Consider the following 22,770-nt stretch of genomic DNA (forward strand, 5'->3'; position numbering starts at 1 on the left):
TTACGTCAACTCTCTACTTGATTACATTTTTCATACTAAATATTATTGTTTAAATTTGTTAAATATTCACTATTAGTTCGTAATTTGCCATTTGTTGCCCTTGATATCGATGTTATAATTTTTAAATGTATCGTTCTTTCTACATCTGTGATATACATGCGAAAGCACTGCACGATTAAGTGCACATTTTCTGAATAATAAAATGCTGTTATCAAGAAATATGTTTTCATTAACGTGTCCTGTGCTACGATTACACGGTAATTAGCATAATCCTCCTTGTTTGCGTAAATTGCAATAAGCGACGTAACTGATTACGTTCGTGAGACTGATGCATCTCAAACAACAAACGGACAAATGAAGCAACAATTGCTTTCGTGGAGAGGTAGGTCTCATTCAGCGTTACAAGTGCTTTTTATTACAATGTCTCAGTTAACTGGATTATGTTAATAGCACCGACCGAGTATGCAGAACTCGCATGACCGGGGTATGCTAATAATACTCTGCGAGCTTTTTCGCGAAAGTAATATTCAATAAAAAATTTTTTCTCTGCGCAAATATTTCCATTCCGCGTATAATAGCTAAATATGCTTCCAGCATCGGTATTTTCTCAGGCGGATCAAGTATGGGGCTATTTTATATCTCTCATGACACGAGCAGGGTGGGATCATTCCAACCTTTTACATTTTTTCCAGAGACAATAAAAATTTCCTCGAAAATTATCATTTCTTTATTTGGTTTAAAATTATTGGATTTGACGCAAGTTAATAGACATGTAGGAAAATATTCTAATTAAAAATAGTAACAACAATGAAAAAACGCTCAATGAAAGAGACAATGATTGCTCTTGCATAAAAAAAAACATCCTCGAAACATCAAATAATTAAAAATCATTAAAGACACCATGTATTAAACTTTATTTTGAAAGTCTGTAAATCTAATGCAAACATTCGTACATGTTTTTACAACCAACTGACGCGCAAGGAAAAAATTTTAGTATTCGCTCGTTCGGATCTCGGACAAGACTAATAGAAGTGAACTCGAAGAAACACTTATAGGCGTAGGGGCTAGCCAGCCGCGAAAATTCTTCGAACGAGTTTCGGGAGGATCGAGTGCGGAAGAGAAACGGAGCCAAGGGAAGAGAAATACCAAAGAGGTTCGCGCGTACGGCGCCGAGAGCCGAGCATTTTTGAAACCGGGCGTTCGCGTGACTAGGTTGGTCGATGGTTTGGCGCCGCGAGAGAGGAAGAGAAACAGAGAGAGAGAGAGAGAGAGAGAGAGAGAGAGAGAGAGGGAAAGGTAGACGGAACGGTGTGAAAGCCAGACGAGAAAGAGAACGAGACAGAGAGAAAGGGGTTGGGCGTTCGGTGCGGGACGGTAGGTGTTCGTTCGTTCGGCGCTCTGGTTCTGGGGGCGCAGAGAGCGTACAGGAGAAGGCTGGTGGATCGATTCAGCCGCTCGAGTCGAGTCGAGACTATGCTTCGGGGCTCCGCGCTCTGCTCTGTAGCCTTTCTCTCTCTCTCTCTCTCTCTCTCTCTCTCTCTCTCTCTCTCTCTCTCTCTCTCTCTCTCTCTCTCTCTCTCTCTCTCTCTCTCTCTCTCTCTCTCTCTCTCTCTCTCTCTCTCTCTCTCTCTCTCTCTCTCTCTCTCCCTCCCTCCCTCCCTCTCTCTTCGCGTACGCACACGCAAAACCCAATGCCCACACGCATGCACATACGCACGCATACGTACGCGCGCATACTCTTCCCCAGGGATATGCGTATGCATGCAAAGACATCTGCGGACTGATCACCATTCCGGCTTGCACGCGCGCCCGCGAACGCGCAAAGAGAGCAAAGGGGGAAAGGGAGATGCGGAACAGAAAGAGGACTGGATGCTTAGGAACTCCTGTACTTCGGACGGTGTTGGATTTCATCCGATTCAGTCGAGTCCGATTTAGTTTTACTTGGCTCGCTTTGGAATTGCTATTCGCGGTCGGGTACGTCGGTGATTATGACGGTTCAAAAAAAGCTTATAGCAAGAAGAATATTAAGTATAGCAAAAGAAGTTTCAAAGTATTTTAAATTTTAATATAAAACGATTGCAAAAAATAAAAGGCTATACGGAGAAAGTATTGCAAGTTGAATTTTTGTATAGTAAATATTTGTTTATTATATATTTAGCTTATTATTCTACAGTACTTAATTTATTATTTTTATCAAGTTGGAGAATATCTATATTCTTGTTACGTACAAATTGTGAGTTCTCCCAAAATTAATAAATTTTGAATGTAATAATTCTCTGTCGATTCAACGATACTGCAGTTAGCAGTAGAATTTAATAACATTTTATTTCCAAATAAATATAAATCTGATTGAACTCAATCAAAACATTTTAGTTAAATTTTGACTCGTGTGTAACGCGATCTTTCAATCACTATAATACTTGACGACAGTAAAATTATAAATTATATTTAATTATTACGCTAATATTTGCGGTTTTCCTACAGTTGAATAATTAGTTATTTGCGTAAAATGTAGATAAAACGGCATGAATTATATATCCGTTGTTAACACAATTATCACGCCACCGTAATACCATTTTATACTTTGCCATCGCACTACATAAAAATGTTTCAATAACACGGAGTTTTAAACGATATCCTTGAGCAAATTCTGAAAGATTTAATTACGCATAAAAAAAATATAATTCTGGTAACATCCTCGAAAGTGGAGTCCGCGAGAGTTCGTGCTCCCGGTAGCTCGTTAGAAAAATTACAGGTTACGTCCTAGAACGGTAAAGGACCAGAATATTTAATATCTTCCGACTCGTAAAATACATTTCGCGATATACCGTCGCAAAAGTAACAAGTACAACGTCCGCTGCGCTCTGTTTTGGGCGGCTACCGCTCGCTTATTATGAATGTTTGTTCCACTGCGTGTTTCATTAGCATCAACCGCAACGTTTTATTACTACTTGTGCTTAAGCATTTCGCAATTTATCTCGTCGAAAGTTTTAATTAATAAAAATTACGCGTCGGGAATTGCGATGCCTATGCTTGATAAACGAATTGCGCCAATCCGCGAAAGCGTTCCCGATTAAACTGTGTAGTTTCCGAGTTTTACAGCCGGAGCGAACTATGAATGTGAATCCACATTACTTATGTACACACGCGAATAAAACGATGTCACTGAAGAAATATTATTTTCTTTCATGTTATACGCTGATCCCTCTTGAAATGCCTGTCTCGTCCATTACTCCTTACTTTTCATTGCACTACTGCTTTTCAGCCATCTCATTTTTCATATGTTTCTCTTGTTTGTTTGTTGCAACCGCGATGTGAAATGGATCGGTCTGGTTGTCAATGTGGAAAAAAAGTATAAAAGAATAAAAAAAGTATCGAGTAATATATCGAATCTCGAAACAAAGACAGACAAAGCTGTGAGAGATACGCCGCGCGCGTTTATTACCTTACGATGTAATTTTCTTAAGAATTTGCAGCTTGCACACGCGTTTACTCCTGCAATTTACGCGTACGGGCGTTCGCACGAATCGACCCGTACACACACCCGCCACCCCGTAGTACATGCGCTTGAATGCGCGCACGCATTGCACGCACGCAAGCACGCACGAGCGTGGAAACGAAGCGAATGCGAACGGAGCAAAGAGGGATGTAGATAGAAAGAGCGACAGAAGGAGAGAGAGGAGAAAGAGAAACAGGGAGGAGAGGGGAGGGGAGAGAGATAGAGATAGAGAGAGGGGGAGGAAGAGGGGGGAGAGAGAGAGAGAGAGAGAGAGAGAGAGAGAGAGAGAGAGAGAGAGAGAGAGAGAGAGAGAGAGAGAGAGAGAGAGAGAGAGAGAGAGAGAGAGAGAGAGAGAGAGAGAGAGAGAGAGGCGAACATACTATACGATCTCTCGCCTTCGTAAGCGCTTCTGTCAACTGTACGTCGCTACCGGGGTGCACAGCCGCATTGCTCGCGCGCTGCAGTCAGCCTCCGCACCCTCCTCTTTCCGCCCGCAACGTCTACCCCCCGCGCCATCGGTCGTACCTGCAGTCGCAGCCACCACGGCGCGATTGTGTGTTCCGCGGTGCATGCCGTTTGTCACCATTCAAGACGGTGACGCCGAATGCCGAGCGAGTTTCGCCACGAGTCGACGGCGAGAGAGGATTCTCCATCGAGGTCTCTCGGGGGTGGCGATGGGGTGGTGGAGAAGGAAGAGCGAGCGGGACGCTCGCGCGTTTGCGGAAGACGCCGTGCCGCCGCGGCCGCTACAGCGATGCGGGTGGCGGCGGTTGTGAAAATTTTAGGCGACAGTTGTTTGGAAAACTAACGGAGCGCGTGCGTAATTACTTTTAATAAGAAACGCGTTATAATGGATAAACATCCTATACATATATCTATGCGCCCTATAAGTACGTACGTGCTCGTACATTCGTGTATTCGCGTATGCATCTGATAAATACTTGTCAAAATTTATTCTTCCTTATTCCCTTTATTTTTTTTTAATTTTTATTAGATATTCCCCGATATTATTACATCTTTCGTCCAAATTACAGGACGTAGTGCCGACTCCATTTTTTCATTCTACGTTATAATTTGGATTACATAGTCTGAATAGAGGCAAATCGTTAATGGAATTAAGTAAATCGAGATAATCAGGTTGCATCTACGTCTTTCTTTTTATACACGGATTTTACCATAAATCTGCATTTTAAATGCAAGTTTGAATGTAGGAAAATTAAGCTCGTGATGGGAAAGTGAAGTTTGTGAATTGTGTGAGCACGTTCCAACAATTATGCTTACAAAAATATATATATTCTGCTCATTTGCAGTAATTTCCACGTAATAAAATATCTGTAACAAAATATTGGCAATAATGTACACGATGTCGAAAAATTCTTTGACTAATTTAGAGGCGAATTTTTCCGAGAAAAAATTTCATTGGGCACGATGTTTTCTTGGATGTAGAGACAGTAATGGTTTTACAAGTGCAAAGTAATAGGTTTAGGATCTTTAAAGGCACTTGTAAAAAGTAGTAACAGTTGGTTCTTTGTCCCGAGGATATGCGCGCGAGTCGGGGGAAACAAAGGATATAGCCGAATCCAATAGAGTCCTCTCCCGTCTGCAATGTGCACGGCGCGATTACGCTAGTATCTTGTGAAATCAACAAGATTATCCATTGACGGAAATCGCACCATCTGCGCATTGTTCACGCTTGCTGATCAGCGAGCGTACATGGTGTCCAAGCAGCAGTCTCTCCCGACATTCGCGATAATCCCCGACATTAGAACGTACATAATATATGTACAAGTAACATTATTCGCGTCAAAATGTTCAATTTTTTCGATATTTCATCAATAGCCGACCATTAATTATAGCCCTCTCGTCATTATCAATCGCAGCAACCATTAATTATGCCGTAAAACTTGGAATAGTTCTATAAAAGAATTTTAGAAGATCCACTTTTCACGCTACTTAACATTGTGCAAGCGGATTTCACGAATTCATCACCTTCCTCTTTAGCCTCCGAACGCCGTCATAACGTGAATGCAAAGTGTGCTCTTCGCAAACAAACAGCACTTGGAAGGTTCTCCCGCGATGATATGTACGGACTATTCACGGTCGATCTAAACGCGCGTTTAATAATTAAAACCCGCTCGATCGATCGTCCGCGCTAATCGGAGTGCCGCGAGCGACGACCTGATTTGCATTCTAGCCCTCCGTCGCCGTCGGTGTTCCGCATAGTCTGCCGCGAACAATGCTCTCGCAACAAGTGTGCGTCTGTCTAAAAAATCCGATTAGAGATGGATAGATAGATAGAGAGAGGGAGAGAGAGAGAGAAAGAGAGCTGTAATGCGGCTTGGTCGAAATGCGCCACGGCGCGTAGTCTATGCGGAACGGTTGTCGGTCATATAATCGTCACGGTCCGAAATTTTGCGGACTGGCCAGCCCGCGGCGAGCCGCCGTAACCGAATTTTGGCGGCTCTCCCGCTCTGCCGCTTCGCGCCGTATACCTTCCGCCTCATCGATATTCTATTAATATTTCAATATTCCCGGCCAGCTGCTTCAGACACGAGACAATATCTACGCAAGTATGCATCTGTCGGTCCGTGACGCGGCGATGCCGCGAGAACGCCAGGCGAAACACGTCCGTCATGTGCAATAACGTAAGACAGCCCGGCGTTCTCGCGGCATTTTACGGCGGCACGTTTCTGGCGATCGCGTTATGCGAAAGCGACCGAAAGTGCGCCTCTGATTTCGACGATAAAATTGCACGGTACCTAGCAGTATCGATCGCTAATCGAACCGCGAATTTTTTCGCATTGCGCGTGAATAGAAAAATGCAATAATCGATCGTTGATTCTCGAAGCGAAGTGTTAGGCCCTCCCGTGTGCTTAACGCACGAAATAATAGTGAGGAGTTTATTTGAAAATAAAGATAGCTATATCGCTTTTATTTTATTTGGCTAGATCAGTAATCACATTTTTAGAGATACAGTTATCTCTAGTTTTATGAACGTAGCTAGATAGGAGCGAAGACGCGTTTTTTTTGCACATTTTTTCTCTAGCGCAAATGGAAAAATCGGTACGGCTTCAAAATAGTCTCCTATTCTTAGATCGAAAAATGAAACACGTCTTTCTGCCTTGCGCGATCTATCCGCATGCAGACGGAAACCAACGTGAGCGCAGAATGGTGTCGGCGCGTGTGAAAAATGTAGGAAATTTCTTCGCAGACGAGAGACGCTGCTGCGTCTCAGTTTGCGAAGTCTACGATTTTCATGACGGTTTCTTTTTTTCGGCGCGATAACGTTACGAGACGCTTTAAGGCGAGCCGGCATTTCGTATAACTTTATTACGTTTATTATAAACTCCGCTAACTGCATAATAGTTTCGGTGGAATATAAACGCAATTGGAGTGCTCTAAAATTGAAAAGCCAATCATGATGCACAACTTTGCCTTACTGCAACAATGACAATCGATCCAATTAAAACTTAAGTACAATTCTAATTTCGAGTTGAAGCGACGTAATTAAAGTTTATACATTATGCCTCGCATTCTCGCTGCCCATAACGTGCAGCATGCAAATTGCACGTTTGCTATTACACTCTATTATTATAAATACCTGTTTCCCAACGCACCAATTTGCACCGTGAATTCGATTCGTCGGACGTAACTTTCTTCCGCAACCGGCTCTCCTACACTGAAACAAGAAATATCTCATGTTATATATTTCATAAATATCAATATCGTGTACAAATCCGACTTCTAAGCAACACAGTTTGTTGAAAAATCTCTTTTTGCAAAGCTTATATATATTTCTTCCTTTTAAATCCCTACTCCTTTAAGCCTCATCTATTCAACTTTTATATTTCAATACAATATGTAGTATTATTCATTCTACTACTTAATCAAGATCGAATGAATGCATTCTGAATGACTGCAAACACTTAATTCCACTGAAGCGTTCTGCTTCATAATGCTGCTGCCTATTCGGTACTAACGAGGCGTAAGCTGCCGAATGAACTAGTTCCATTGAGATACTTGAAAAGTGATAATACAACCGGAATTGACCGAGTTACTCGCTTGCCAACGATCGCAGAGCTTTAATATATGTAAGAAGCATTCACGTTCTAAACCTCTATCAAAAACTGAGAATTATGGAATCTTATGTTTTATTAATCTGTTATGAAACCAAACGTTATGTATGGGCAGGATTAAACTTTCTTTCCCTCAAACGTTTAATTGAAATTTCAATCGTATGAATTACGCGCACGTTCTCCGCTGAAGAGCGTTGGAATTGTAAGCGTTGGAATACTGGCATACATTTCCCAAAGATGTTGTTCGAAGCCAGATGTAAGCGTCACAATCGCGGAAACACATTTAGTTAAGATACTTAGCTAATCAGTAGATAGGTAAATCCGTTAATACCCATGTACATTCCCAAACGAAACCAGGAACCGTATCGGTTAGAACTTAAGCCACTCGCTATACGCGCCGAGTTATTATCACTCAGAGATACGCGATGCATGGATTGGCTGTAACAGAGCAACGATAAGGGAGCGTTTGCATTTCGCGGGCGTACCATGTTGCATAATTACCCGCGAGAGTAATCGCAATCAACGCCTCTCATATATACCACGCTCGCCACCACAACACATTGCGATCGGCATTACAGTTCAACAACTTGAACTCTCGCGTTTCTCCATTGTCCTACCGTCCCTAATGCGTCCCTCTCTCCGAGGTTGCCTCTCGAAGATACGTACTAGTTCGGCTGGTAGATAAGGACTGCGTAACGCGAAATCGCTCCGCTCGCGCGGACAATGAGTCGCGCGCAATCATCGTCGGTACAGAAAGTAAATTACTAGGATGAGTACCGAGACATTGATCGAAAATGCGGTTGATGCCGCCTCGAGTACTCCTCAGCATCCTAGCTGAGTTGACGGGCTAATTAGACGATTGAACGTTACTCGAGAAGCAAAAGCGCTTCTAACGAGCGACGTTGACCGCGATACCTCGATTGCGGAAACGCGAAACGATCGGTACACGCTAACGAGATCGTTTTCGAGAAGTATTTGCGCCACTGAAAATGAAGCCGATCGTCGATCGGATTATTAACGAGCGAGATAACGACGTTCCCGACAAATCGACAACGAATCACGACCACGAAAACTTTTCAGATCATCTTGAAAAATAATATCTTACATTATTAAAGTTCAATGTATATATGTATATATAAAAGCTTTCTTTAAAGAAAATAGGGTCAAAAGAAAGCGCTGACAAAAAGATTTTATGCGACTGGGATGTAAAAATATTTTCAACACTTTTAGCGCAATTCAAGAAACGATTATTCGTAAAAAAAAAAAAACTTATTAAGAATCACATTCGTGCGAAATTACAGGACAAAATCGTTCGATAACCGTCTAACAATAAGTTTCAAAAGTGAACGGGCAGGTCCGGGGAACGAAGCACCACCCTGGGCGATGGTAGTAATGAGTGTCGCGTGGCGAAAGGGTGCTGGTATACGCTGGCCCTTTCGGGCCTCCGGAGTGCCGTTATTAATGGAGAACGAAATAAATTTCGGAGCGCGGCACGGCTTACTATAATCCTCGCTGTATATACGGTGTGCCTACTCCGCCTCACCCCTTCGCGTTGTCTCTATACCCCGGTACTTTCACCTTTTCATCCCCCTGCGCCGCGTGACACGGCGGATTATCGTACGGTATGTCGAGGTCGTCGAATTATTCCACGGTCGGCGGCGCTCTTTTTAAGTCCGTCGGAAATGCTACCTTCTCACGCATGAGAAAATGTGCGCCACTTCAAACGCACTCTTGCGCGATAAAACGAAATTATTTCTATCTTCCCACGAAAATCAAGCAAGTATCCGCGACGAGCGCATTAAAAAATGACTTCGAATTGTTAGGGGTCGTTGTGTCGCTTACAGCAATATCGTTAATCATATCATGTTTATAATTTAAATAAGATAAAGTTGGTTAATTGACTCAAGTTAATGAAGCAAATTTGTGGATGTAGAGAATAAAAGTACGCAAGAGAGATACGGAGTCGCGATTTTCGAGTCGGACATATTTTCTTAAGATCAATAGCTCCACCCTTCTGTCCTTTACAAGAAAATGTACTGCGCTCCAATCCATTAATTTAGATCCCACTCGTGACCACAGACGAGATCGTGCGGTTGCACCAAGAGTCATGGCTCGAGTCGGAAACTCGAACGTCGAACAAAGTTGCTCACGAGAGACCGCAATACTCTTCTCGCCATGCCATTCCGATACAATATTTACTCGGAGCTGGTCCAAAAGCGATTTCACGAAATAGTTGCATATTTTAGAGGCGAAAACAGAACGTATGTGATTTACATTTACACAGACCGCCCCCTTTACAATGAAGATTTATATACCGCATGCATAACCGGGATTCAATCTCTTCGCAAATGTAAGTAATCGCCGAGTAATAAAAGATTTGATTTCTCTCGATTTGATTCTCTTCGCAAGATGAATCTTCCTTATTCCGTCGACGTGTATATCGAGAAATTGACCGCAACTGAAAGCGCCGAAAATAATTTGTATATAGTATCTAAAACCCAACGACGTACATCCTGTAGCAGCTACTTCCAATTTAATTGATCATTAAATCTAATTAACACCGACATAATATCTTCAGCATATTTATTGACACGTTAAATCTAGAGATTTCGATGTCTTACTGCGAGGATGATTCTGGCACTTGCAGGAAGATTTGCAAGCGTATCTAATCTGTGCGTTTTCGATTAATGTTTCATTAAGTTCTGTTGATCTTCCGTCGGTAGCTTCGGAACCACGGTGCCGAAGTACCTTGTTTCTCTTGAAAGATCGTCATTCCGGCGTTCTACTCCGCGATTCTCTCTCAGTGTTTATGTAAGAGGACGAAGTCGAAGGGAGATGCAGGATCGAAGATGGCTGAGCGGCGTGTCGAGGTGCTTTAAGCCGGCAGCTTGGCGTGAAATTCGAAGTCGAGAAATCCTGCCGCAGATGCGAACTCGAGATCATGGAATTAACCGATATGTCGCTAGCGCCAAATTTAATGCATTTGATTCATTTAAATATTTCAAAAATAGTTTTTTCTTAGTAACAAAATTGATCAGTAATATGTGATCGATTACTTACAAGTGACAATATATTTTACTAATTTTAATTAATATCTTATTAATTTATCTCGCTTTTCCATTCTTCCTAATATATTAAAAGCAATAAAAGTTTGTTGATTAAATTATAATTTTTTTAAAGTTCATACACTGTTTATACAAAATAATATTCTCACTAAAGAAACTTAAAAAGCCTTCAGAGAATTACGGAGATAGCGAAAAAAATATTCGTCGCGTCATTAATAGACATAAAACTTGCACGTGCCGTTACCATAGAGTTTGACTTCTCCGTATAAGCTACAGAGAACGTGTATGCCCAATTTCCATTACAGAGTCGAGAGAGTATGCCGGGGAGCGAGAAGCTGCGCCCCGCGAGGCGTCGGACGATCCGGTAGATGCGGAGGTAAGAGCAAGATGGTCTCGAACCGCAGGTGCAACCGTTCGCTGCTCGAACGCCGCACACGACGCACGTGAACACGTACCCCTCTTTCGTTCCCCCCTTCCTGCCTCGGGCAACGCCGAATCCCACGGGATAAAACCAAGCTCGGGCCCGTGTTCTCTTCCTCTCCTTTATACGCGGTCGCGGCGAGCGGCTCTCCCCGCTCCGTCCGGACCGGTCCGTTTATCCCGCCGAACTTTCAGCCCCACCGAGTCTATGAGCGTCCGACCAGTTTCCAACCCCGGACCCCTCTCCCTCCACCTCGGGCGCCTGGCGGTTCCCGACCACCACTTGGAGCAGACACCCTCGGCATCCACGACCGAACGCCCGGGGCTCCGGGTTTCCTGAATATTTTATTTACTCGCCACCCCTCGCTTCTTCCTCTTCGCTCTTTCTCCTCGAGTCTCGTTGCACTGCCTTTCTCTCTATCTCTTCATCTTGCATGCTCCTTTTTCGCGTCTCGGCTTTGCCTGAGCATCGGACGCTCTTCTTCTGCTCCGGTTCTAACTCGACTTTCTCTTCTTTCGATCACCCTACCCTTTTTCCCCTTCCTCGTCCTATCGTCCACCCGCTATCGTTTCTTTTGTCCTTAATCGCGCGAATTTATCTTGGTAGAAGGTCTCCTAACAGCGACCACTCGCCCCCCCTCTCTCTCTCCTTGTTTTCTTCGTAGAGCCATAAGTACGCACACACGCATATGTACACACAACATGCATATCCACATTTATGTAGCGCCTAGCGTGCAGTTATGGCACAAATACGAATACCGCACCGCATAACGATCGGACGTTCCGTTTCGCTCTTGTCTCTCCCCACGCTCTCTCCCGTTGATCTTTCCACGACTTCTGCCGAATAGACGCGATAACGTTCTTCCTTTACGACTGCGCGGGGCCAGCCGATTCGTTTAATTATTCGCGCTGTATCCAGCGTTGTAAATTTTCCGGGTTTATTTCCGAACTTCTCAATATCACTGGGGATTTTATAACAAATGAAATGACCGATTTTATTCTCCGAGTCGTCACGTATAACGTATAACGCTCTCGTAAAGTCACCGAAACTTTTCCGAAGGAATCGAAATTAACGTTGTTTTAAATTAATGACTCGCGGAGATATTCTTGATGCCGAGACGACCTAAATCGATGAGATCAAAATGAAATCTCGATCGGGACATTTAAATATTCGTATTTAACTGTTAACTTGTTTCCACTTTAGATTTTACCTCGACTTTGTTAAATTCTATTGAGAAAATCTTCTTAAATATATGTTTTATTCACCCACATCCCTCTGAGGACTTAGTTTCGCAAAGTCCCTTCAATCCTCGATCGCGCAATTGGAGCACCATCGATCTCACCTACCTACACTAAAACAATCGTCATTCTTGTCTGGGGCTGACTCGACTTCCTGCGGCTGCGGTTCAGAGCGCCCGACGTCTGAGACAAGCCCGAGTTATATATATTCTCCCGCAGCGCGAATTCCCACTATGGCTAACGCGGAAGCGGATAATCAAATATCCGCGAGACCGGCCGGAACCGGTTACCGCGCGAAACAAATTCCCCGCGATCGCGCACATAACTTCTCATTGAATGTTATAACTTCATTAAACCGGGCCTCCGAGCCCCGAGCCGAGAGCGAGTGGATATGTAGGACGGCGCGAGTGAAACGAGATTATGCAGGATGCATCGTCCCTTCGGTTTCGGGCGCGCGGACTTCTTCGTTAATTTTGCATCGAGGTTCCCGCATGCATCGTGCGTACAGGCCCGAGCACACGATGATGATGTGCTGCCGCCTGCAAGTATTCTGTGTGCGCGCGCGCGCGTATGTGTGTACGTGGATGCGCCTGTACCGAGACCTAATCCGCGACGAGGATGGCCGGTGATTTCATAGGGAATTAATCGATCGGGAAGGGTAAATTCGTGTGCCGGTATTAAAGGATTTCCCCATGGTTGCTGATAATTCGATTGTACTCCCGTACATACACGCATACACACGCCGCTAACTCCACGTTGTTCCGAGGCGCAGCCGGCCAGAACGGATGAAATCCGGAATAAATTCCTAGTTACAAGCGTGAACAAAAATAAAATCCAGCCGGCGTCGGCGTCGGCGTCGGCGTCGGCGTCGGCATGCCCGTCGTAAATTTCATGCCGTCGCGGATGCGTCTCTGTTACAAGATATACATAATCCAGTTCGTCCTATTGTCAATGCTGCCGAGAGAGCTGGCGTTATATATATATCTACGTGCGAATTACCCGTTTCGCGCGCTACCTCGCGAAAAGAAGACGATGTTTTATTTTTAACTAGCAACGGTGGCTCGCCCTTCGTATTCGTTCTATTTTTAATAAGCCGTACTACTCGGAGAGGAATCGTCAACTGTCTACAAGATATCTCACTATCTTACTGTCTTCCATCTCAAAAAACTGAAAAATCGGCAACTTCGAAAAATTAAGATAATTGGAACCTTTAATAACTTTATTCAAAATTTCAATTCGTTCATAAAATTGCAGCAACTTCTAAGAAGAAAAGAAGAAGGATGCTTAGAAAAAAAGAAAAGAGTACTTAAACATCAAAGAGAATTTTAAACCTCCTCACTTCAGTCAAATCGTTCAACAATAGGTCTGCCTTCGCACTTCATGCACATTACACATTTAAAACGATGCAGAAGTAACGCGCGACTTTTATGAAAAGAAAAAGGATTACGTGCAGAAATGTATTAAGTGTACGCGTAACGCGAATGTAACTTGGAACGCACACAAAATTTGATGAGAATTCATCCAGCCATTTTCGCACGGAAACGTAGAAAATAAGATTTTACTTTATTTATTACATTATTAACGCCGGCGGATGGTTACGTCTCGTCACGAGAAATATCACAGAGGGAAATCGCATTTAAACAGCACGAATGTCAATAGAGCGTATTACCAAGATCGTGTAGTCTCGCGTAAGAAACCATTACCCGTGGTGTTTAACATCCGCGAGGGAAAGCACCCGTTCCAATTAGCGGGACAGACCGTAAAACCCTTCCCGCGCCGGAAATCAGCGCCGAGATCCTTATCCGCTTTGTAGCCCGGGCGCCAAGAAAGCGCGCGCCGCACGATAATTGCTTTTCTGCCGGTGGCACAATGAAAATATTGTTGCTGCCGGCGGGCGCGGCGCTGATGGCATAAATTTAGCAGAAAAAATAGAAAGAGTAATCGCCTTATCACGTGAGAGTTCCGCGACATTTCTCCATCCCGGTGAGCTTAAAGCTTGAGGGAGAAATGCTTTCGTAGTTGTTACGGGGAAGGTTCTTCGAGTGCGTTTACCGCATCCGTCAATCTGACGACTTCGGGATTTAATCAAAGCTATGTTTCTGCTGTAAAGATGTTTCCCACGCAGCGATACTTTTCTTCAGTTTTATCGAGAATTGTAAACCGTATATCTATCAACATTTTTTCATTCACGGCGATGCCGCGACATATATTTTCATTATCTTTTAATTATACTCGCAAATACAGAAACCAACGTACAGAGTGTATTAAGAGACAAAAAATATCGCTTTTTAATATGTTCCATGCATGCCAAGGTTAAAAAAAAGCTGGCACCTCGAATATACAGCGTACTGGAACTATGACAGAAATGCATAGTCATAAAACGATAATAATTTAACTAACGATGACGAATATTCATAAAAAAGAAACGAGAAAAAGGAAAGCGAGTGGACGTGTGTAGTGAGCGTATGTAGTGGAAGCACAAAAGTAAATTACTACGCAAATGCTAATCAACGCGGTACACGAAGAGAAAAGAAGAGAAAAGGGAACAATGATTTTTCCCCAGACTGCGTTACCACCGAAAAGAATAATGTTCGCGCGCCAAAAAAATGGTGGCAATTCCGGAAAATGTGAAATAGCTTTTTGACAAATCTTTTCTAGCATCTAATTTACTAGCGTTGTATAATTCGCAATTCATTTTTCTTTTCCATTATAAATGAAATACGTATGATAAAGGTCTCAATCGTGTACATAGAAAATCGACGAAAAGATTTAAAAATTTACCTAAAAAGACGTAATATATAGCGAAAATTTCAACACTATAAAAATAACAGTCGATTTAGAAAGAAAGTTCTGCTCTTTATAGGGCCTGTGTATGCTCGATAAGATTTTTTGTAATACATCTTATAACGTGTAATTATACACATAAATTTAACGTGCATTTATTTTTTATTAAAGAGACAAATTTTTAAGAATTTTACAAGAATTCGACATAATCAAAGCTCAGTCAATCAATTCATTTACTTAATTCTTGTAAAAAAGATTAATACTGTTATTGAATTAACAAGATTACTTCCAATTAAATCTAATGCTGTCATAGCGTTATATTTTTCCGTGTAGAATAAGATAGTATAAAAGATAATATACAAAGATGTGGTTCAAGTTAAACTTTTGTTTCTTTTCTTCCGCAAACAAATTTTTCGTCATAAAAGAAAAAAAAAGAATGAATTACATTTGGCTGATGCGCTAGCAAGAAACATCAGAGAGTAAAGGACAAGATGTAGAGTAATATCCGCGTGTGGTTGCCAAGAAAGAAAGAGCGAAACATTCTTTAAATAATGATAATAATCCGGGTAATCGCGGGAGACATTCCCGGCGACACCAAGTCCAGGCGGGGGGGGGGGGAGGGAGCGGTAATAACAGCCGACGAATAATTTGCACTCCGGATGCTAATAAGCGCCGAGCGAAAAAAACGGAGTGGAGAGAGCAATTGAGTATTTTCCCGCGGCCCGACCGAAAAAAGTAGTGTTTGCGTGGTTACCGCGAAAAAAGAAGAGAAGACGAAAAGGGGGGACTATGCCTCTCTCTCTCTCTCTTTCACTTGCTTTCTCTCTCTCTCTCTCTCGCGGGGACAAGACCGAAGGCACTCGCTGCTAATAGGCTTAAGTTATTAAACGGAGGGTCGACAGGTGCAAGCGTCGTGAACCGTCGCACGCTCTTTCGCAGTCGCGCGCAAGCTGGATAGAGAAGGCGCGCGCGCCCTTTCAAATCCAAGGGCGAGGCCGCCCTTTATCCGCGAACTGCAAAATCATCGGCGACGAGGGGATTCGCGATTTAAGTCACGTCCACGCTTCTCGGAGTTATCGACGAATACGGATACGAGAGCGTGTCGACGACGATCCACCCCGCCCCCTCCCCTCCGCCGTGGTAACGAGACACGTGCCCCGGTCAAAACGGGAACTTACGAACTGGCGCGCATTCAACGCGTCCTTACGCGCCGAAACTTTCCGAGCGCATATAACTCGAACGCTTAACCCGTTCATTACCGAATTTCGATATTGCAAGTTTCAATATAATATTACCTTGAAGTAACTACCTTTTCTGGAATTAGGAAATATCTTAATATCATCTAAGATTAAATAAACTCGGCTTAAGAAATAGATTTAAAAAATTGTAGATTAAAATAAAAGAGAAAATAATGAAACATTTGTAACAATTATGTAGAAATCGACTTAAATGGATTCACGGAACATTGAAAATTTTTTGACGTATCGTGGCGATCTTTTAACTCGTTGTTAAATCTCACGTAGATTTCAACGTAGCGGCGCGTACCTGGGAGAAGCGAAAGGAGCGTTTCGCTGAGCAACTCTGATTTAGAATAATTGCGACGATGCCATTATGGCGCCTAAGCGGTAACTTTGGAGAGCGTTAATAAATCACGTCCTTCATTTTCTTTAAGACGAGACGCCGCGCGCCGTTGGGAAATGCGCATGTCTCGAGATGGCAAGGCGGTAATGCGGTTGGCGTTGCTGGTTTATAAGCGCTGCTACCGTAAGCACTACGGTGTCGCGTATTTTCTGAATGGATCGTTGCGCAGCCTCCTTAGCTCTTGCCTGACTAGCGAGATATACGGCACGGGCTCTTAGAATAACTATTTTCCTCGTTGAGCGAACATAGTACGACGCTTAATGTGTTGCACATTACATGATATTTACATAAAGAAAAAAGTCCTCGCCGCAAAATAAATGTAGTTATGCAATATAAAAAAAAACATATGTCAAGAAAACAACTTTTCTGGAATTGTACAAAATTTTCTATATCAAATTATATATTTTCAAGTATATATTTTAAGTAATTACAATAATTATAATCACCGTTGTTCTATCTGACCGAATTTTGCGACACACAAATCAGTGAACATTTTCTTATTCTAATGAAATATATGCTCGAAATGGATTCGTTTCTAAAAATATCCTCATTTTAACTAAAATCTAGATGCTCATCTATCGCGATGCGTAAGATGAATACCAAGACAATTTCAGGAAACGCTGCTAACGAAATCTCCGCCCCCCTCTTCCCCCGATAATCACACAGGTGATTAACGTTAATTGACGTTTCCTAAACGGCTTCAAGGAGAAAAGACGTTTCAATGTGACTCCTGACGTTTCCATCGAGTGACTTTGAAACGCAGCCTCGAAGCGTCTTATCGTGTCAAGTCGAGCCGACAGTGAGAAATCACAGACTAAAATTCGGACATTAGATTACGTGAAGCTCTGTACTATAATACTATGTAAGATACCTTCTTGTAAAACGTGTATATACATGCCATTCTTCTGACTATTTGATTTCGTGGAAAAGAACGAAAGAAACGATAGAAATCTAATGATTTCAACCCCAACATTTGGTTAATATGCCAGTATTTTGTATCTTAATAAAAAAGCTCAGTTTCGTGCGCCACGTTAGTATATACATTTTAATATGAGTTCCATTTATTCCACGCTTTGAGCATGCTGGTAATATTTTATTGTAGCTATATATTCTATTTTATTACACCGCGCTTATATTATATTACCTACAATGCTTTCTGCAGAGTCACATTTTCAGGCGCATTAAAATAACAAAACTGGAAATAAAAAAAACTTCAGACTCGTGCTCGGATCTCAACCACAGGCGCATTGACGGATGCTGCCGTACTGAATCGAGCATGAGAAAGGAAACAAAACCTTGCCCTGATCCTTCAAACGTCGTATCCGGCAAGCACGTCGCGCATTAAAATGTATTGAGCAGTGTTTTGTGATTTTTCAATTTATACAAAATGTTCCAGATCTAGCGAATAATATTCCATCTACATTTTATTTGGAATAAATTCTTTTTTTTACGTCAAAATTTCAGGTCATTGTAAAAGTTTTTCATGTCCAAACTTAAATATTTTCATGACTGAACGCCAAATTGCAAATAATGGAAAATTAATTAAATAAAATTGAATAAAATCAAATAAATTAAATTATTAATGGAAAATATATTAAAATGTAAATTTTCATTTGTTTGTATCTCACCTTTGTAATTTATATTCTATCAAAAAATTTTTGACGCTTTATTATAAGAGAGAATAAGAACGAATTTGTTGAAAATTAAAAATCGGCTTCGATTTAATTAAAAGGTAAATAAAAACGTAGTTTATTAGTTTTAGTCTTATATGAACTAAACAATATCATTGCTCGGCAAGTCTCTGGAACATAGCTGTATGCTTTATAATAGCGTTATCAAACGGGATTCACGCGTCAGACCGCGTATCGATCGTGTTCGCGACCACGACAGTTTCTCATCGTGCGCCGAGCATCTTACGACATGCTTTGCAAACAATATACGGCAAAAGCATCCCGCAACGGAGAAGCCAGACTATTATGACCCTGTCCCTATCTCTATCTCTCTCTCTCTCTCTCCCAAGAAAACCCGGCCTAGACCGGGCATATTATTCCGTCTCGCAAGAATCCGACGTCGCGCGATCCTTCTTAGGGGCGACAAAAGGGTAGTCTTCTACCGGTATGAAAATCTCGCGAAAATTAAAAATCGGCGTCTCTCTCCCCGACTCTCCCCTTCCTTCCCTCTTTCCCGTTATCGCTATGAAGACACCCGAGCTGGAGGAAAGGGTTGAAAAGACGTCGGTGAATATGTGTGCAAACGCGTTGTTGGAGGGACGTGAGAAAGGAGAGATACGATATGAGTGGAATGCTTTACGACCCCATTTTTCAAATCACCTTCTGCGCCTCCTCCCACCGCCAACCCGCTCTTGTTCCGCTTCTCTCTTGCTCTTTATTCTACATTGGTCATCCCTGTCTCTTTCTTGAGCTCTCTCTCCCTCTCTCTCCCTTTCTCCTTCCCTTTTGTTCTCCTAAATTCGGCTAGCACGTACATCCTCCACGGTTTGTATTTGCATACTGCAAAATCGTTCGCTTGATTTCACGAGAACTCTTCGATCCCTGAACTGAAATTTAAAGGCGGCGCCGCCGTGCGCGCGGTCTGTTCTACACGACGTGAGAGCATCATATTTTACGTCCACTACGCCGCCCAAGCTCGCCTGATTCCCTTTGTGTTACTCCTAGAATCGCCCGCAAAACCGTCCGGGATATATTTGTCGGACTTTCCTCCTTTCGCTTTCGCTTTATGCTCTTCTTTTGTAGTATTTTCCATCTGATTCTCCTTTACTTAATTTATATATGTATACCGTAAGCATATGTTTTTCTAAATTCAAAGTTGATGTAATTAATTAATATAATGTGATAAGAGAAAGCAAGACAAAAAATGTTTTCCTTTTTTATAATACTTCAAAGCAGAAACGATTTCCCAACTAAGGTTTCCAACTAAAGAACAACAGAATTTTCGTATACTGTTTTATTAAAATGTATAGCTAATTCCCAATATCCTGAAATTTTATGAGTTAAAGTAGGACTAACTTGAAAAGGAACAGTAAATTACTGTTGTGAAACTTTTCCTTTATGCGTATTTATGCGTGTAATTCAAAAATGTAAATGTGTCATGTGCATCTAGTTAAATAAATGAGGCAAAAATCTGTAATTGCGCAGAAAATTTCTCGCTCGCGTTATTCGCAAGGGGTGTTAAGCAGTCCGGAAAATTGTCTTACACTCTCCCGTTACCGGTCCTCACTATCTCGTTTTCCGTTCTTGCTTCCGTCCAATTCTCCGTTCTAATCTTTCGCCCGTAGCTCAATTTTTATTTCCTCGAAAGAACCCCTTCTTAAAACAACCATACGTGTTTCGCGGTCTTACACACGAGTTTATGATTAATCGTTTGAAAGAAAAATACGTATAATACACCGCGGGGGACAACTTGGGACACATAAAATACTTCGACGTATAAGTTGCGAGGCCCATTTTTCAATTGATATACATCATAAAGATGGTAAAAGGGGGAGAGAGAGAAAGACCGCTTGAAAGACTGAAAGCTGAAGAAACGTGAGGAGAGGGTGGGAAGTGGCTGACTTTTTGGCCGGACTCTTACAGAGAGGACGGCCGAGGTATAAGAAATAATAAACGAGACCATTAAGCCTGTGGATTTTCTCGTACGCGAGAGCGCAGGAGAACGAGGTGAAAGAACAAAAGCCCCAGAATTCACAGTCTTTACATCCCACCTTATATTTTCATACCGCACTCCATTCCCTTCTCTTATTTTCTGGCCCTCTCTCTCTCTCTCTCTCTCTCTCTCTCTTTGTCTCTCTCTCCCTCTTCCGATTTTTTCTCTTTTTCGTCGTTCTCTCGTTCTTTCGTCGGCCAGCTATACCATGACCGAAAGCTGTCGCAGACCTCACGCTGGACTTCATAAATTTATAAAATGTACCACTACATAATCTACATGTGGCCTATTTGTGAGCCTGGATCAAAATAAAATGGCAAGAAATAAAATAAGCCGGAAGAATTCCAACTCGACATCATGGGGAGCCTGCCACGTAGAATTTCTGCTAATGCAAGTAAAACTAAAATTCTAGACGAAAATAACTTGTTAAGGACTTAATCCTTTCAAATATCGACTTCGATTGTTAAATCACATATAACATTTTATGCTATAAAAATATATTTTTCTTTTTGCACCGATTAATTTGTTCAATATAAAATAATGTAAATTACTGCCGCTTTGTATGAATAAAGAGTCTAGTTATTATAGCAAATTAAACAGATGATAGTTCGTCACTGAAATGTTCCGTTTAAATTTGCCGATTTTGCAGCGCCGTTTCTCTTGAAAACACGGAGCAGACAGGTGTCCCGAAAACGGAGAAGAGGATCGTGCTTAGAGTCGTATCCTCTGACAGGGGATAAAAAATGCGACTGTCGCTCTACGCTCATTCGGCCGTTTAAATTATTACGTTCTCGCGAGATGATCGATGCTCGTATTCCGCATTTACACCGAAAATCCGGTAATCGTTCGTGTCTCGCGATGTGCTCTCGGTAGACGAGAAAATATTTCTCTCGGACTCTTCTCCACATTTCTCTCTCTCACTTCTCCCCTTCCTCCCCTCTCACTCCGGCGTTCTCTTTTTTTTCTTCTCGTTTCTCTTTTCGTCTCCTTTCGCGGCACTTCAAGAAGCTATTTATTCATCTGTGTTTGACGAGACTCGAGTTCACCATCATCGATATTTCCACTGCCGATTTTGTCGAATTTCTTGCGGCGCACTTTAAGGAATAATTTTAACGACGCCGCTCTGAGGATCGTTTATTTTCTCGCTTTTGTCTGCTCTCGAGCGCAGGTACGATTTACTCGAATATCAAAGAGTCCCTAGCTCGAGTCACGCCATTTAAAGATTCATTATTCACGTCTCTCGGGTAACCACGGGTAGACTCGATATCACCATCGCGGGACGAACTGTTTTTAAACCACGGGTAAACAGAAACGATTTTACATAAAATGTCATTACAAAGAGTGATCCGTGTAATCCAAAAAATCATTTATTGGGAAAATTAAAGTTGCACAATGCGCGCGACACACACGGCGACAACGTTGAATATGCGGATGGAAAAGTCTCGAGTTAATGGTAATTGTGCGCATACATTTAGCCGCAAATATTTACCGCTCACGTTCAAAAATGTCAATGCCATTTCACCGCGCGTTTTCCCACAGCGAGTAACAGCGGTGAAAACGTTAAAACAAACAGTCGCGCAATATTTCAATGAAAACGTTTCCACGCTAACACACAGACAAATCATATCTGACAGAACGTTTCTTGGGGGAATAAATGCAGTTGCCGACAGTTCTAACATTGCGTCATTTCTCCGACTTTACGGAGCACGCGCGCCTTCATTCCGACCGTAAAGCCGATAAATTATCGAGCTTGAACGACGACACTGTGTTTTGCGCCGCGCCGTCGATTTACTCGTGCGGAATCGGCGCGGAGGCCGGACAATGACTACGAGAGAAATCAATTTGCAATTTACTGGAGGGGGACACGCTCGAAAGTGCACATTTCTGCATCGTGTCACGTGCCGCGGCCGGACACTCACGAGAGTGCAAGGGCGTTTCTTGGGACGGGGTGTTGAACCCTCAGACGTGGAGAAAAACACCCGGAGGAGGAAGAGCGAGGGTCTCTCGAGTAACGAAACGGAGAAAAGAGACTTATTTGCAGGATGCACTTCGCGCATTCTGAATGTGAGAGCGAACGTAGAATGACGCGCGAACGTAAGTTATCGATTCTTCCGACTCACCGGAGAGAGATCTCCTGCTAATGACATTGATTTTATTCAGCTGTGCGGAAAGTGTATTTGCCGGATAGCAAAGCCGCGGAATTATGCCGCGCGTTGTCGAAGAGAATCACTCGAAGGAATTCCTGAGCGTTAAAGCTCTAATTGGTTATGTGTGAATAAAGTGGCACGTCGCATTAATAATTCAAAAATGATTGTCAAGCCAATCAGAAAACAATAGAAAGCAAACAAACCGTCAATTGTTTCATAATGTAGATATAGAGAGC

The 22,770-nt window shown here is 42.5% G+C and overlaps 1 protein-coding gene across 2 annotated transcripts in view; it reads right to left on the reverse strand.

Moving 5' to 3' along the window:
* The window catches only part of LOC139786170 (uncharacterized), a 244,763-nt gene that overhangs the window by 185,048 nt on the left and 36,945 nt on the right, over window positions 1-22,770 (reverse strand). Inside the window, exon 2 of one of the 2 annotated variants that reach the window (XM_071725327.1) lies at window positions 7,117-7,178. The gene's annotated coding sequence lies outside the window, so the exon portion shown is untranslated. Of the gene's footprint in view, window positions 1-7,100; window positions 7,179-22,770 lie in introns of both variants that reach the window. The other variant, XM_071725320.1, reaches the window with a different exon arrangement.

The sequence above is a fragment of the Temnothorax nylanderi genome, unplaced genomic scaffold (genome assembly GCF_030848795.1).
Source record: "Temnothorax nylanderi isolate EJ_2023f unplaced genomic scaffold, tnyl_v1.0 TNYL_tig0009_pilon, whole genome shotgun sequence".
In the NCBI taxonomy this organism is placed as follows: domain Eukaryota; kingdom Metazoa; phylum Arthropoda; class Insecta; order Hymenoptera; family Formicidae; genus Temnothorax; species Temnothorax nylanderi.